Source organism: Haliotis rufescens, unplaced genomic scaffold (genome assembly GCF_023055435.1).
Source record: "Haliotis rufescens isolate VD_foot unplaced genomic scaffold, xgHalRufe1.0.p SCAF_8, whole genome shotgun sequence".
Classification (NCBI taxonomy): Eukaryota; Metazoa; Mollusca; class Gastropoda; order Lepetellida; family Haliotidae; genus Haliotis; species Haliotis rufescens.
The window spans coordinates 16854698-16873225 of record NW_025964372.1 but is presented as its reverse complement, the minus strand read 5'-3'; the positions used below and the strand labels follow the sequence as shown (position 1 = coordinate 16873225).

Here is an 18528-nt window from a genome sequence, read left to right as displayed (position 1 = left end):
TTATAGTCAGTTAACGCCCTTGCCTCGGGAAGATGCCTTCTTGTTGGTATGTAGGAATTATCCAGTCTGAGTTGAGGTGAGGTGAAAGGGGATTTGTTGAGGTGAGGTGAAATGGGATTTAACGTCGCGTCCAAGATTATTGCACTTATATAACGCGACATGCATGCAATTGTTCGGACTGATAGTGCTAGACATCCCGCAGACACACTATACTGATCTGAATCCACCAGTCCTCGTTTTAGCCCCGAGTACCAGACAGATTAACTACAATTACCATCGTTTAACGTCTTCTGGTATGACGCGGCCGGGGATCCAACCCCCGACCTTCCGCTCTCCGGGCAGACGCTCTACCCATTACACACGGTGGCGGTCCTTTGGTGTAGTAGTGCGCTGTAAATCTTACATTGCTCATTTTGGATGGGTCACTTTGTAGCCCACAGTAGTGACACATAGATTAGCTGGTAATAAATGATACTGTATTACACATCACACCTAGATTACGTCGAGGGACACGGGTGGCCAATTTGTCGTAGACGCCAAAATCTGTGTGTAGAGTTGCCTCCCATAGTTTCGTCAGGATCCGTTACTCGTAGTTTCGAAACTAGATTCGTCCAGATTATGAACTGTAGTATTTCTGCACTAAGCCAAAACACCAAAGTTAGACCTTTGACGTTTTTTAATCAAATGTAACAGTTATCAATCTAAACTAAAAAATCCGGTTCTCCTCTATTGTTATTCATTTCCCATCAACGCAAAATCAACATTGACATTGAGATTATGTCCCATATCCCATAAACTGTGGTATATTATTATTATCATCATCATTATCATTAGTATTATTATTATTGTTGTTTAAGGAGTTGTGTCTTGACTGTGGATGATATACGTTTCTACATAGCTTTGCTCAAAGCAAAACACTTGTAAACCGCGCGAAGGTGTTTTAATATTAGACATTATAGATTTCAGAAGAGACTTTGATAAGATAGGTAGAAACATGATACAGTTCATTTGTTACTGAAAAGCTTTCGTTGTAGGCTTGGCACTGTGTTGAACAGGTAAGATAATATATAACAGACAGCGGTTTTCAGCAAAGGAAGTCCTCTATCCAATCCAGTTACCGTCCATGCTGCAGCAGTGTGCGCCAAGGTTGTACTCTAAGTCCGTTGTTGTTTCCCAACCTCATTAAGAAACATGTCGATTATATGGCAGAGCCCTTTGATGCCAGTATATTTGTTTATGTGGAAATGTTAAACATAACTCGCTTGGTGTTTGTTTATGGTCTGGAAAGGCAAGGGCTCGCTGGTGTAGAGAACTATGCACCTGGTTGTCACGTGTGGCCACTTAAACAGCATACAGATATTTACCCCACACAAAAGTGAAATATGATTATCCTGTTCGAGGTTTTGTCAAAGTGAGAAAAATGAGCATCTGACAAAAAGCCTTAAAATTAAAAAAAAACTTGGAGCTACTTATGAAGTTTTAATTAGGTCGGTTTCTTTACAGGATGTTCTGTATGATTCATGTAAAGTATTTTCAGAACCGGTCAATAACAAAATGTGTCTTTTTCGGTGATATATTTGATATACAAAACGAGCATAAAATAGGTCAGATTTTATTGTGAATTTGAAGAACGTAGCAAGTAAATGTTCAAAATGCTGATATAGCATTTTGTTTGTTTGGGGCTAATTAATTCTGAACCGTATAATAACTTATGTACGTCACTAACACGTTATGCATATATATCTTGTCAATCCATTATGTTGAAAACCCTGGACTAATTTGCCGCCTTTGCTTCGTTTCGGAAGTGACGTCACCATCTTCATCTTAACACAAAATTTCTCTCGTTATTTCGTTCGGATGGCTATGTTTAGCGTTGTGTTATGCAAATCGTCCTGTCTGTCTGTCTGTCTGTCTGCTAATCAAGAATGATCGAACACCATATTGTCTCAAAAGGATCGTTAGACCACGCTTTCACGGTCTGTAATCGTACTGAAAATCAAAATCAAGGGAGCTTTCTGTTATCTGTAGTTGTGAGAGAAGAGGCGTGGAAATTGGGAAACACTGGAACCATGGAATTATATCGTCTAAAACATCACACCCAGTTACGGAAGTCCGTGCTGACAGGGTTTTACTGTCGAGTGCTCGAGTCAGACATTGTGCTGACAGGGTTTCACTGTCGTGTCAGACATTGAGCTGACAGGGTTTCACTGTAGTGTCAGACATTGAGCTGACAGGGTTTCACTGTAGTGTCAGACAGTGTGCAAATAGGGTTTCACTGTCGAGTCAGACATTCTGCTGACGGGGTTTCACTGTCGTGTCAGACATTATGCTGACAGGTTTCACTTTCGTGTCAGACATTGTGCTGACGGGGTTTCACTGTCGTGTCAGACATTGTGCTGACAGGTTTCATTGTTGGGGTCAGACATTGTGCTGACAGGTTTCACTTTTGTGTCAGACATTGTGCTGACAGGTTTCGCTGTCGAGTCAGACATTGTGCTGACAGGTTTCACTGTAGTGGCAGACATTGTGCTGACAGGTTTCATTGTCGGGGTCAGACATTGTGCTGACAGGTTTCGCTGTCGGGGTCAGACATTGTGCTGACAGGGTTACACTGTCGTGTCAGACATTGTGCTGACAGGTTTCACTGTAGTGTCAGACAGTGTGCAAATTGGGTTTCACTGTCGAGTCAGACATTGTGCTGACGGGGTTTCACTGTCGTGTCAGACATTGTGCTGACAGGTTTCACTGTAGTGTCTGACAGTGTGCAAATAGGGTTTCACTGTCGAGTCAGACATTGTGCTGACGGGGTTTCACTGTCGTGTCAGACATTGTGCGGACAGGTTTCACTGTAGTGTCAGACATTGTGCTGACAGGTTTCACTGTAGTGGCAGACATTGTGCGGACAGGTTTCACTGTAGTGTCAGACATTGTGCAGTTACCCTCGGGTTTTACGAACGGCCTATATTTATATATTAAATGAACAAGTATGATCAAGGTGTTTCGTTATCATCACTCATCTGGTCACCATTTTGATTCGTCTTAATATTCTGAATTTATATAAATCCTTCTGACATAGGTAGAGTACACGCATTGAGGATAGAGGTCCTTGTTAAACCGAGTAGAGCACATACATTGAGGATAGAGGTCCTTGTTAAACCGAGTAGAGCACATACATTGAGGATAGAGGTCCTTGTTAAACCGAGTAGAGCACATACATTGAGGATAGAGGTCCTTGTTAAACCGAGTAGAGCACATACATTGAGGATAGAGGTCCTTGTTAAACCGAGTAGAGCACATACATTCAGGGTAGAAGTCCTTGTTAAACCGAGTAGAGCACATACATTGAGGATAGAGGTCCTTGTTAAACCGAGTAGAGCACATACATTGAGGATAGAGGTCCTTGTTAAACCGAGTAGAGCACATACATTCAGGGTAGAAGTCCTTATTAAACCGAGTAGAGCACATACATTCAGGGTAGAAGTCCTTGTTAAACCGAGTAGAGCACATACATTCAGGGTAGAAGTCCTTGTTAAACCGAGTAGAGCACATACATTCAGGGTAGAAGTCCTTGTTAAACCGAGTAGAGCACATACATTCAAGGTAGAAGTCCTTGTTAAACCGAGTAGAGCACATACATTGAGGATGGAGGTCCTTGTTAAACCGAGTAGAGCACATACATTGAGGATGGAGGTCCTTGTTAAACCGGGTAGAGCACATACATTGAGGATGGAGGTCCTTGTTAAACCGAGTAGAGCACATACATTCAAGGTAGAAGGTCCTTTTAACGCGGGTGCAGTATTCATTGAAAGACATGGAGGTTTGACATGTTGGTTTCTCCAGTACAAAGTAAACTGTCGATTGTATTAATTTCAGAACATGTGAATGTGACATGAAGATTTCCCCAGAACAAAGTGACAGGTCGAATTCTTCAGAACTATGAAACTGACATTACAAATGCATGCAGGTCATCTGGATACAAATGGTACAAACATTGACCAGTTCTTTTACTAAAACATCGATGCCTGTCTATTTCCCCATGTTGTGTTGCTTGAGTACCAGGCGATGGTAAGTGAGTGGGTGGGTGGGTGAGTACCAGGCGATGGTAAGTGAGTGGGTGTGTGTGTGTGTGAGTGAGTGAGTGAGTGAGTGAGTGAGTGAGTGAGTGAGTGAGTGAGTGAGTGAGTGAGTGAGTTTAACGCAGATTTTAACAGTATTCCAGTTATATCACGGCATGTCAGCTTAATGTGGGAGGGAAGCCTGAATTGATGCAGGTCTCAGACGTTTACCACTTCGGTGAAACCCACGAGCACGGGTATGGTGCTGACAAACCTAGAAACATAATCGGGGCGAATCGGGATTCGAACCCACGATCATGGGTTTCTGGCGTGCCCAACGGACGCACCTCTACACAGTGAATCTCGGCGCCTTAGACGACTCGGCCACACGTGCCCCCTGTCGATGGTAATAAATATAAACCAAAAACACATGTTCATACCCTTAAGAAACCTCTACTGAAAGCATGAGTCCACGGTACGATTCCGACTATAGCATAAGCATGTGTTTATGAATCACTATGAAATAGTGATGGTAGGAGGTGTTCGTGAGGTAAGCGTATCCTGTATGTCACAAACACATACAAGGCAAGTCAATTGTTCACCTGAAACAAAAAACACACAGAAATATATGGTACAAGTCAAAATAGGGAATTGCTTCCGGGGCCGGATATGACTTTTTTGCAACTGAAGCCTCAAAGTTGAAAGTGCCCCCACATGTCTACCGTAAACCCTTTCCATAAAACTTTATGTAACATAACAATTATGCAGTTCCATTGGCTCTACATTCAACAAGGAGGCACGGGTGGCCCAGTCGTCTAAGGCGCCGCGATTCGCTGTGCAGAATTGCGTCCCTTGGGCACGCCAGAAACCTATTATTGTGGGTTCGAATCCCGGTTCGCCCCAATTATGTTTCTAGGTTTGTCAGCACCATACCCGTGCTCGTGGGTTTCACCGAACTGGTAAACGTCCGAGACCTGCATCACTTCGGGCTTTCCACCCACATTAACCTGCCACGCCGTGAAATAACTGGAATAATGCTAAAAGCGGCGTTAAACTCAACTCACTCACTATATTCAACACTACCCCTGAATCGTCACAAGTCTCTTGTAAAGAACCGTGTTGAAAGAAAGGGGTAATTAAGATGAGGAAACACAAGACAATGATCTGCACAGAATGTATGCCATCAGGATTAGCAGTTCAAGTCCCTTGTGTTTGTCCATTAGAAAGTTAATTTGACCAGTGTCAACATGGGATGAATGACTGTACTACCGAGCACCTAAACATACTACCACGAGGAAGCTGGACTATAAGGCGTATGGTTTGTCCGTGGGTAAGTCACAGTGATCTTTCTCAAGATGGGCGGAGCGTCGCTCGCACGTGACGTTCAGGTCGACAAGGTCACGTCTTTAAGTAAACCGTCACGACTACTCGCATACTCGACGCATGACGAGGACGAACGCCTCCATCTTCGCCCGTTTCTTTCTGCAGTCGAGCATATGTTGCCATGTACATTGTGTCTTTATAACAAAGGATGCTTCTCTGGAGGGAGGTGTGACTTTCATTTTATCATTTTGTAGGCGTGAGGGTTCTGTTCATCCTTTATTGACGAAATAGTTAATGTAAATACATGAATGGTTCGGAAGCGGAAATATAAATAATACTCCCTTTCTTGTAAGTTTCATTAACCTTTACGACGCATGAAGGGATAATTGTTTCACATCGTGTTTTCTCCGAGTGAATCTGTAACTAAACTGAACACGTGCTTTTAATTGTTTCTTTTTCCAAGACTTACGACAGTGTTTCATAAAACTGATCTTACAATTAGTGGGCTCTTATTTACTTCAACTTTAGACAGTAAACCTATTACCAGAACTTGCAAGTACTATCTTTATCCGGCAATAAGATAGCGCTACTTTTACCTCGATATAAGATATTGCTACTTTTACCGCGACATAAGATATACTGCTTTTAACTTGTCCTAAAATATACTGCTTTTACCTCGACATAAAATGGTACGTCTTTTACCTCGACATAAGATAGTGCTTCTTTTGCCTCGACATAAGATATGCTGCTTTTAGCTCGACATATAATGGTACGTCTTTTACCTCGACATAAGATAGTGCTACTTTCACCTCCATATAAGACAGTGCTACTTTTACCTCAACATTAATTGGTACGTCTTTTACCTCGACATAGTATTGTGCTACTTTTACTTCGACATAAGATATTGCTACTTTTACCTCGACATAAGATAATGCTGCTTTTACCTCGACATAAAATGGTGCTACTGTTACCGCGACATAAGATCGTGCTACTTTTCCTTGACATAATATTATGCTACTTTTATCTCGATATAAGATATTGCTACTTTCACCTCGATATAAGATATGGCTTCTTTTACCTCGACATACCTCAATGCTGCTTTTACCTCGACATAAAATGGTGCTTCTTTTACCTCGACATAAGATAGTGCCACTTTTACCTCGACGTACCAAAATGCTGCTTTTACCTCAACATAAAATGGTACTTCTTTTACCTCGACATAAGTTAGTGCTACTTTTACCTCGACGTATCATAATGCTGCTTTTACCTCGACATAAAATGGTGTTTCTTTTACCTCGACATAAAATGGTGCTTCTTTTACCTCGACGTACCATAATGCTGCTTTTACCTCGACATAAGATAGTGCTAACTTTTACCTCAACATAATATTGTGCTACTTTTATCTCGATATAGGATGCTGATACTTTTACCTCGACATAAGATAGTACTACTTTTACCTCGACGTAGTCATCGTGTAAACTTTTAGCTGCTCTTTATACAGCGTTACCTTTACCTGGACTTAAGTAGCTGTGCCAGATTTACGATAGAAGCAGTCTTAAGAGTCTGAGTTACCATCTCATCCTAACGTTTATCCATTTACTGCTAGATGAACATGGGCATACTTCGAACAACTTCACTTGCCTAGGGTGACACAACATGTGCTACATGTGAAACTAGAAACTCAGGTTAGTAATTATGGGCACGAGGCCAATATTTTAGCCTTTTACTTCTTGGTAGATCTCACATGGTTTGAAATCAAGAATAAGATGACACGGCCTTGTCAGAATTCGTAATTAAACATATGAGACACTCATATCATGATCTATATTTTTGTACATAATATTTTTACTCATATTAGTAGACAGTTATTTCGCCATGACCATATATCTGTGGTGCTAAAAATAACGCATAACACGGTGTAATTACCCAAGTAAACAATTGTCATTTGTTTTCGTCTTTCACCTTTATTCAACATTCCCTTGAAGATGAAAGACCCCTTGATGATGGCGTATCGCGGAATAGTAAACATCCGTCTAATTACCTATGCTGTTTGCCTAAACGATTTTACCTACATATCAGGACTTCTTGGTGTGAATGTCAAAGAATACCTGTTAATTAAATAAATTGTTTAGGTGCCTAGCAGGATACAGGTGCATAGGAGGAGAAATGTTTCATGCGCTGGCGTAGCATTTACATACGGCATTGAAAAATGATAATACTTGTACTGTGATTAAAGGTTATGAAATGAACTTCTAACAGCAAATTAGTAATATTTGAGAATTTGTTGAAATTAATCTCTCAAAAAATCAAATTGATGGAGATGGCTGAAACATTCTGAGCTTAACTACGAAGGATGTATAGTACACGCTTAACAGGTTGTTTGTATTATGTACAATACGTTCTATGCTTACGTGCTGCATTTGAACCAAATTCACAACCAGGTAGCATAGTTCTACAGGCATCAAAGTGACTAGGTAAAATTGGCTACCGCGCTGTCATCAAGTTTTGTTTGTTTGTTGTTTAACGCCGCACTCAGCAATAGTCCAGCTATATGACGACGGTCTGTAAATAATCGAGTCTGGACCAGAAAATCCAGTCATTGACATCATGAGCATCGAGCCACGCAATTGGGATCGATGACATGCATCAACTTAGTCAGCGAGCCTGACCACCCGATGCCGGTTGCATCTTACGACAAGCATATTCGCCTTTTAAAAACCGATATATGTTTAAATAGTATAGCCTGTAGATGTTTATATAGTATAGCCTGTATATATCTTTCTGGTATGCCGCCGTGATATTGCTAGAATATTGCTTCAATAATGCTACTCCCTCACTTTCTATTATTGCCCGTAGTCGACTCTTACGTCAAACATAGTCGCCTTTTAAAGCAAGCATGGGTTGTTGAAGACCTATTCTACAGTCAATTGTTCACCTGAAACAAAACACCTACAGAAACATATGGTGAAAGTCAAAATAGGGAATTGCGCCTTCCTTTGCCACTATTAGGATTTGGGCAGCAGTTCCCGAGGGGTAGAGATCCTCGAAGATGCTTCAGGATCAGGAAGACTTTCAACTGCCATCACGAACGAAAATGTTGATAAAATAGATGATATGATTATAGGTGGTCGAAAACTCGCTATACGTCACATAGCCAAAACAGTGGGCATCTGTCACGAGAGTTGAGAACATCCTGTGGAATGAACTGGGCACGACAGAGTTCTCAGCACGGAACTTTGCTCCAAGGCTTCTGACACCTGGTCCGAAACACGCCAGGTTTATATCTCGTCAGAATTTACGTCATTTTGAAACAGACCCAGCTAATATTGTTGAGCAATTTGTAACCATGGATGAGTCTTGGGTTCACCACTATCCGCCAGAGACCAAAAACAGTCAAAACAGTGGAAACATCTAACATCTCCCCCGAAGAGCAAGGCAAAGTCTATTCCATCAGTTACTCCATGCGTCGGTTGTTTGGGATTCCAAAAGAATCCTACTGGTGGGCTACCTTCCGAAAGGTCAGACAATTGATGGCCAATATTATGTTAATCTGCTCATGCAACTGCGGGAGAATATCAAGGCTAAACGTCGAGGAAAACTCACTAAAGGTGTGTTGTTTCATCAGGACAATACCCCTGTGCACAAGTCGGTTGTCGCCATGGCTGTAATGCATGACTGTGGCTCTTGAACATCCTCGGTATTCACCAGATTTGGAACCGTCAGATTTCCGCCTCCGAACAACTGTCTGGCAAGCAAATGATGACGTCATTTCTGCTGTGGATGACCTTTTACTCCCCCAGAAGGAAGCCTTCAACATCAATGAATAACAACAACAACAACAACAATAACAACAACAACAACAACAACAACAACAAGAAGTGTATTTATAATGCGCCCGATTCCATTCACCAAGTGGATGCTCATAGCGCTACATTATTATTACCACGGTCAATGGATCAGTGAGCACTCGATTTTCATTCTCAGCTCCCTGGGGAGTATACAGCCCAAGCTGCCTGTGAGGCGCTAGAAGGTTAACAGCCACATTACCAACTCATCCTAACTGGTACCCACTCGCTGCTGGGGGAACAGAGGCACATTTCGAACAAAGTCACTTGCCTAAGGAGGCACCACATGTGGTACATGTGCTTCAGTGTGGGGCAGGACCGAAGCCCTAGAAACTCTCAGGAGTCAAGGTGCTGAACGTGGTCACCCATCCAACTACTCTCCGAGACCGACGTTGCTTATTTTCACCTGATTTGTGATCTGTACGCTGTGCACTACAGCATCGTTGGCAGCAATGCGTGGACCTCGGAGGGGATTATGTTGAAAAAATAACTAGCAACCAAATCCATTAATGCAGTCCATCACAGTTAGGCTCGGAACTCTTCAGGCAACTCTCGTTCCTTGTTCTGTTGGATGATGACTAGTGGGTGAGGATGTGTTCAAATGTCCACATGATACATCTACGTTGAATATCTTTTTTTTATAATACATGTCTATAGATATAACATGACATGTAGACCATGTTTTTTGTTGTTGTTAAACGCCGTCCTCCGCAATATTCCGGTTATACGACGGCGGTGTGTAAAGAATCGAGTCTGGACCAGACAACCCAGTCATTGACATCATGAGCATCGATCCACGCAATTGGGATACGATGACATACATCAACCAAGTCAGCGCTTTACCACTCGATCCCGTTAGTTGCCTCTTACGACAAGCATAGTCGCCTCTTACAACAGGCATGGGTTTCAGAAGACCTATTCTACTCCGGATCTTCATGGAGTTTTACTCCTTTAATTTCAAGAGGTAAATTAACATTTTTAGGAGGAACCATGTCCGGAAGAAGAACTGACAATTACCTGAGTCTATCTTTTTTTGATTTAGCACACATATTTAGAATTGTAGAAGTGCATTCAGCACTGGCGCCCACTGCTATTATATGATGACGGAAACGAATAAGGGAACAATGAAAAATATGGGGAGATAGGCTTTACTGTCAATACATTTGAAATAGGGAGCATACAAATTCAACACGTCAGCATCAAATGTTGCGATGTGTTTGTGTGCATTGTTCCAACGCGTATTTGGTAGACAAGTCAAGGCTGGGAACCTTTGAGAGCATTTCATTGTACTGTGTCTAACACTAAGTGTTACGTAATTCTTTTCCATCAGTATATATGTTACAGGAAACAAGTATAATCAGTGATTAAGTCTAATAACTGGAAATTTCAGTGATTATGTCTAATAACTGATTCACTCGGTGGTTATGTCTAATTACTGAAATCTTCAGTAATTAGACATAATCACTGAAATGAACCAAGGGATTTTATACTTGTTTACTGAAAGCATATCCCTGCCTTTTTATAATAACTTGTGAGAAGGCTTCATAATCCTGTCCTTAGCCAAACTCCTGTAAACAAACAGAATCATGTGTTGTAACAACATCTCGATCGAACACTCTCTTTGCGTCAAGCGGTTCAACTTGACTCAGTCTGTGGTGGTCAAGGCTTTGTAAGGTGTAATTGTGTTGGAACTAAACGGTGTCAGACCAATCGCTGCAAATGTTTTAAGGCCAAGATGCAATGTAATTCTAGATGTCATTCAAGTCTTTCATGTGCAAACAAACATTCCTGAGTGTCCATCTGACTGCTATTTGTCATACCATTCATGTCATACCATTCACGTCATACCATTTTATGAAATAAAAGATTGAACTGTTTAAGCTTATTTCTGTGATATAGGTATCTGGTTACAGGAGGTTGTATTTAATCTAATTTCAAAACTAGCACACATTATAAAAACAAGGCAGGAATATGCTTTCAGTAAACAAGTATAAAATCCCTTGGTTCATTTCAGTGATTATGTCTAAATACTGAAGATTTCAGTAATTAGACATAACCACCGAGTGAATCAGTTATTAGACATAATCACTGAAATTTTCAGTCATTAGACTTAATCACTGATTATACTTGTTTCCTGTAACATATATACATCACGAGTAGTTTTTTTTCATTTTTTAATGTTGTTTTTTTCCATTTGGTACAAAAGTGCATGTGCTGTCTTGAGGAAGTTAGAGTATGTATGGGAGGAAGTAATTTTCAGAAGTATGCAGATTTGGTGGAAATTAAAACGGCACGATTTAATTTGGCGATAGCAGTTCGCCACATAGATTGCGTACGTACCGATTAATCACTTTTAAGCACATACAATGTAGTTTTCTGATTGTGGGCGTAAGATTCCGTAATCTCTGAGACAACTTACAAAGAAGGCACGCCTCAGTTTAAACCAGCGTGTCGTCCCATGCTGTGCCTTTAAGTCCGCGCTGAACTTCAAAGTCTGCTCCTGCACTCGTCAAGGTCCGACCTCCCCCGGCAAGAAGGTGTCCACCTGCACGACTGCTTTGTGTGGTAATCTTACAGTCTCAATAAACTAGTTAGTTAAGCGATTAAGGGATAGGTTAGGTTTTATTTATACCTACCCTTTTCATGTTCGTGTTGAACATTTTTTGTAACAGGTATCAGAAGTACCTGAGATTTTACCTGGGCGTAATGTAGTGTAGAGAATACCACACGAGGTGTTGTTTGATGACGTAAGATTGAACTTTCTATACTGTGTGACCTCAGGACATAACGTTCACAAGATAATAACGAAATAACTTTTTTATAAAGATACTTGAATATTTGCTATTTCTTCACATTCATTCAAACAGAACAACTTTCCGGACAATGTGTAAAAGTGGACCGTCCGGAAATATTTTTATTTCAAACTAAAAGTAGATATGTATTACTATAAAATGAGTTGGTTTCATTTAAACTGGCTATACTTTATAAACATAACTTCTTTGATAGGCATTTAGAAGTTGGAGTAAGGATAAGATATATGGATGAACAACTTCTTTATTACAATTAAGAGCGACGTTTCGGTGTAGGTTCTAACAGTGATCCATAAATGTATCCTTACCTATATAAACATATACGGGACAAACTGTATAACCTATATAGGGAATACTATATAACAACCTACGGGACATACTAGAAAGTCAGGGAGTAGCATTTTTGAAGCAATATTCTAGCAATATCACGGCGGCATACCAGAAAGATATATACAGGCTATACTATTTAAACATATATCTGTTTTTAAAAGGCAAATATGCTTGTCGTAAGAGGCGACTAACAGCATCGGGTGGTCAGGCTCCTATGATCGTGGGTCGGAATTTCCCTGATTATGTTTGTCAGCACGATACCCGTGCTCGTTGATTTCACCGAAATGGTAATTAAAGGTCTGAGGCCTGTATTACTTCGGTGTTTCCTCCCACAATTTGCCGACACGCCGTGGTATAGATGAAATACTGTTCTAGGTGACGTTAAACCACATTCACTAAACGACCCGTGAAGATCCGGATGAGAATAGGTCTTCAGCAACCCATGCTTGCCGTAAAAGGCGACTATGCTTGTCGTAAGAAGCGACTAACGGGATCGGGTGGTCAGGCTCGCTGACTTGGTTGATGCATGTCATCGTATCCCAATTGCGTGGATCGATGCTCATGATATCAATCACTGGATTGTCTGGTCCAGACTCGATTATTTACAGACCGCCGTCATATAGCTGGAATATTGCTGAGTGCGGCGTTAAACAACAAACAAACATTCACTAAACATTAATTGTTTTCAAATTTTCATGTTTAAGATTTTTTTAATGAAACACTGAGACATTTGTGCACGACATTGTATGATAATGTCCACAACTAGGTCACCTTGACCCTCACGCATGGACCTGATTATCTGAGTGAAGTGTGAAACTTTTTCTGTGCTCGAGTTCGTGCATGTGCATGTATTAACTGCTATCAACCTGATCTGGCTGTTTATCAACGGTCTATGAATCTTTATCACTAAACTGGTTGCTGCACGCATTATCTGAATGTGATAACATCTAGGTCAAATGTAAGTGGATGCTGCACATCAGATTTTGAGTGACAGGTGTCATCAATACTTAATATTTTGTAGGTAAATTAGAACAGAGCATCAGGGTCTTCACACTCGAGGGGCGGTCGGGTAGCCTAGTGGTTAAAGCGTTCGCTCGTCACGCCGAAGACCCGGGTTCGATTCCCGACATGGGTACAATGTGTGAAGCCCATTTCTGATGTCCCCCGCCGTGATGTTGCTGGAATATTGCTAAAAGCGGCGTAAAACCATACTCACTCACTCTTCATCCCCGAAACGCGGCCACATGAACAGGACGGGTATATTCACCTACACGCATCCTTATGTAGGATTAGTTTGAAATAAAAACACTGAAGGGTTTCCTCATGGGGATAAAAGTTCATTCATGTTTTCACAACAGATTAGTACGCTGGTCAGTACACAGATGAAAGTAAAGTGATGAGATTGGTTAAAACAACCCGTGAACTCTACTGGAAGATATTACATTGTAACAACATCTAACATTTATACTCTGTTCACATCCTGCTCACATTTATTTATTATCATGGACATTTTGACTTTTTTGTTGTGGCCGTTTTGACTATGGGTTTGTGGCCCTTATGAATTTTTTGTGGCCCTTTTGACCGTGGGTTTGTGGCCATTTTGATTTTTTTGTGGCTCTTTTGACCATCGGTTTGTCGCCATTTTTAATTTTTGTTTGGTACTTTTGACCATGGGTTTGTCGCCATTTTTAATTTTTGTTTGGTACTTTTGACCATGGGTTTGTCGCCATTTTTAATTTTGTGTGTGGCCCTTTTGACTTTTGAGTTTTGAGACCGTTCTGACATGAGACCGTTTTGACTACAATCCTATTCACCTTGGGAAAAACCACGGACCTATATACAAGCCCGTGGAAAAACTAAGCACTGCTAAATATATATTTCCTTATTAGAAAGACATTAAAAAAATAAACTCTATTGTTTACGTTTAAACAATGACATCATCCTATTAAAATACAAATATGGGATAAACTGCCGGACAAAAGAAAGTATACACCCATGTTTGTTGGTGGCTGATAATTAAACAAACAATTAAAGGTAAAGTACTCGTCGTTTATTTCTTAATTACAAACTGAAAAAGTTGGACAAATTATTTGGGATGATACATAGAATCTCACCCTCATGTCCTTTGATATCAAGTATACGTACGAACCCTCGTCATCAAAAGTCTAAAATTAAACCTTCTGTTGACTCGTGTTCATATATTTGATGTCAAAATACACGAGGGTGAGAGTTTTCACACATACATTGCGGTGAACAATGAGTTCTTATAATTATTACTGTCGAAATAATCTAGCTAAGTCATACATCCTTCTTGTGAAAATTAAGATTTAATGAAAAGTTAATTTAATACACCCAGGAAGTTTTAAACACGTATACAGGCATAAACATGTTCTTTTTATTCATTAAATTAGAGATGTCAAAATAAAATATGTCTTATATCATCGGCGACTACTTCTAAACTGTCGGGCAAAACTTGAAAATTGGATTTGACCACAAAAAGTCAAACGTTATCAAAACGTTACTACGGTGAAAACATTCGCTGAAACACCGCAAGTTCGTTGCCCATATGAAATACATCACCATCGAAGAACCATTTCGCGTTTGTTTCATTTCAGCCACCCACAAACACGGTTGTATACTTTCAATGACCCGGCAGTTTATTTTGTACGGTAATACTAAAACAAGCAACTGTCGAGACACAAAATATTAGGCCTATAGTGTGTATCTTCCAATACAGTATAATGTACAATATTTCAGTTGATTAACTTTAATACTTTATCGAAAACAACGTGTCCATCCTTCTGCTCGTCTAAACGGAAGGAAACTAATATATCTTGCTCGGGAGATCAAAGTGTACGACACGACGTATTTACTTCCGTGTTCGGGAGATTGACCCACTGTTGCCTAGATGATTCAGGTTCCCTTCAAATTTACATTGTGATACTCGAGCTACAGCAATTATCTCCCTTCGCTTGTTGTGTAGTGCTTCTCGATATTAATATCACAGGTTCATTGTAGCATTCAGAACCATTAATATAATAATACATTTACATGTGTACAACACAGGAATTCATTCAACGATTTGATTTTAGATAGAGTAACGCTAGAAAATTTTAACAGCAATGTAATTTATAAAATTCCTCACTCCGGAACAAGGGGATGTAGCTCAGTGGTAGAGCGTTCGCTTCGCATGTGAAAGGCCCCGGGTTCGATCCCCGGCATCTCCACCACTTTTTATTTTCAAAACATATAATTTATTTCATTGCATATGTGTACATACTCTCTTAACGAGTCAAAATTCCGAAAACAGAAATTGTTTAGAAAATACTTACTGAGTGACTGACTGACTGACATTATTTGAAGCTGCTGTGAATTGCATGATTTTCATTAATGATAATATTTGTAAAACATTTCAAGAAAGTTTTACAGACTCAAACTCTCAATTTATCATTCTTTTTTAGACATGTTCCCTTCTTGGTAGACCTTTTGAAATTCTTAAGTTTGAAACCAAAAGTTATTGACCAATGTTCATCATCCAAAACTGGCTCCCATAGGATATATGCTAGGGTGAGATCAAGCGATATCTACATGCATTTTTAGATATCCCTGCAATGAAATTGCATCACAATGTTTTGCAGGCCATCGTGACGCCATTGGTTACCATGACGTCACAATCAAATGACATCACTCATGGCTCTGCTTCTGAAGCTGTTAACAGTACCTTTTACACTTAAGACACTGTTTATTACTGTCTACAAACTGCAAAAGTTGGAAGAATGATGTTGGATGATAAATAAAATTTCACCCTCGTGTCTTTTGATATCAAATATATCAACACTCATTTTAAGTGGAAAATCACCTCAGCAAGCCTTGGTGTATTTCCACTTTTATCAACGAGTGTTGATATATTTGATATCAAAAGACACGAGGGTGAGATTCTCTATAAATACTACCCTAAAAGCAATAAGAATAAAAGTCCAAATGCACAAACCATAGTCATAATCGTTTCCTCTTCTTATATAAATTACTCACAATGAGAGCAAATGTTTTAAATAGAAAACTTCTTTTTCATCTAAATTTCTGTGACAATTTATCATGAATTCTTTGCTGTATCTTTTTTTTCACAGATTTGGAACAGTTCCTAATTTCAGTGTTGGGTCATCGTCAGGTTGGCGCCACTGTGTCAACAAACAGCAGTTTGAACCTCCCTAGATTACTATCGCATGCCAAATCATTCATATATAAACAAACTAGTTCAATGCTCAGATGTTTCAAATGATTCCTATTAGAATACATTATTTGAAATATACACACTAGTGTTGATGGTTTGACCGAGAATTTCAACATGTTGCTTTAATTAAACCACATGTGACGATTCTAGTCGTACTTTAAAAGGTTGCATTTCAAAGAGGCCTCTGTCACCAAGGAAAAACATGTCTTCCATATTTGACATGTTATAAACCTTCTAGCGCCTAACAAGCAGCTTGGATTGTATACTCCCCAGGGAGCTGAGAATGATTCTTGAGTGCACACTGATCTAGAGACCAGGGAAATAATTTCACTTTGAGCATGCCCCTGAGTGGTGTGGAAATATAAGCAATATAAATAATCTATTATTATTATTTATATACTTTTTTGTGTGTGTGTGGAGTTTTGGCCGTTTCTTCAGGGAAACAGAAAATGACTGTTCAGGCTAGCATGCAATGACTGTCAAATGATGTGACTCATTGACATCGTGACGTGTACGGCACAAACCATTATTACTTCCATATGTCTAAAACAGGAGAACCTGTGAAGATCCTGGTTAGAATTGATCTTCAGCATCCCATGCTTGCTGTAAGAGGCGACTAACGGGATCGGGTATTCAGGGTCGCTGACTTGGTTGATGCATGTCATCGTATCCCAATTGCGTGGATCGATGCTCATGATGTCAATCAGTGGATTGTTTGGTCCAGATTTGAATATTGTAGACCGCTATCATATAGCTGGAATATTGCTGAGTGACGCGTTAAACAAGAAACAAACAACAACAAAACAGAATGAATCACATAAAGTGTCCATCAATCATTCAGACAAAACTTGAGCCACCAAAATGTAAGGGTGTTTTAAGGCCCGTTCAAGGCAATGATCACACTCTTCACGGTTAACATGAAATTATAGTGTATTCAAGCAGATGCATTACCCGCAAAACATTCTTACTTTCTTTCATTGTCAGACTGGTAGGGCTGGGACGGGTAACTCGGGTACTTGCGTCGGGTGGGTACTGAGTAGGACCCGGGTACCCACAGGACTATCCGGACCCATCGTTAGTCACATGATTATATTGTTTAATGACAAAAATTATCTAGAACTCCATGGTTACACTACAAGTGACAAATGTTCACATTTCTTTCTGACTATGCACACATTCCTTCTGACTTTATATGTTTGCATAATGATAAAACTTTAGTCAACTACAGTATATGCACCCCAGTGTCTCAGTATTATTTATAGATCAATTTTCCAGCCATTCTTTTGCATCATGACATCACGCCATAATCACATGCGTTGAAGACAAAAGCCCATTAATATATTTATTTTTATGAATTGACATATTTGTCAAATTCAAGTTCATTTCAAGAAACTCTATCAAATGTTACGACATGTTGCAGGCAGATTCATATTCTTTTCAAGCCAGTGCAAACCTTGGCATCTAATGTATCACACAGTATCTACACGTATCATACAGCATTTACATTCATCACATTACAACAGCATGTTTCTTATTATAAACAGGGGGCACGGGGGGCCCAGTTGTGTAAGGCGCCGCGATTTGCCGTTCAGAGTTGCATTGGGCATGCCAGAAACCTATAATTGTGGGTTTGAATCCCGGTTCGCCCCGATTATGTTTCTAGGTTTGTCAGCACCATACCCGTTCTTGTGGGTTTCACCGAAGTGATAAACGTCTGAGACCTGCACCTCTTTCCTCCTACATTAAGCTGACACGCCGTGATATAACTGGAATACTGTTAAAAGAGGCGTTTAACCCAACTCACTCACTCAATTATTATAAACAAATTCACAACATACTAATGTCACCGCTTGATAGAAAATATGTTGTTTAAATATATTTGAGTTAGTATGTGTGTAATAACTTCATCTAAATAGTTTAAGAAATTAACCTTT

The 18528-nt window shown here is 40.0% G+C and overlaps 1 non-coding gene across 1 annotated transcript; it reads left to right on the top strand.

The window, feature by feature from the left end:
- The first annotated feature begins 15518 nt into the window (after positions 1-15518).
- Positions 15519-15590, top strand: Trnaa-cgc. The gene has a single exon. It is a non-coding gene; the product is annotated as a tRNA-Ala (tRNA).
- The last annotated feature ends 2938 nt before the right edge of the window (positions 15591-18528 follow it).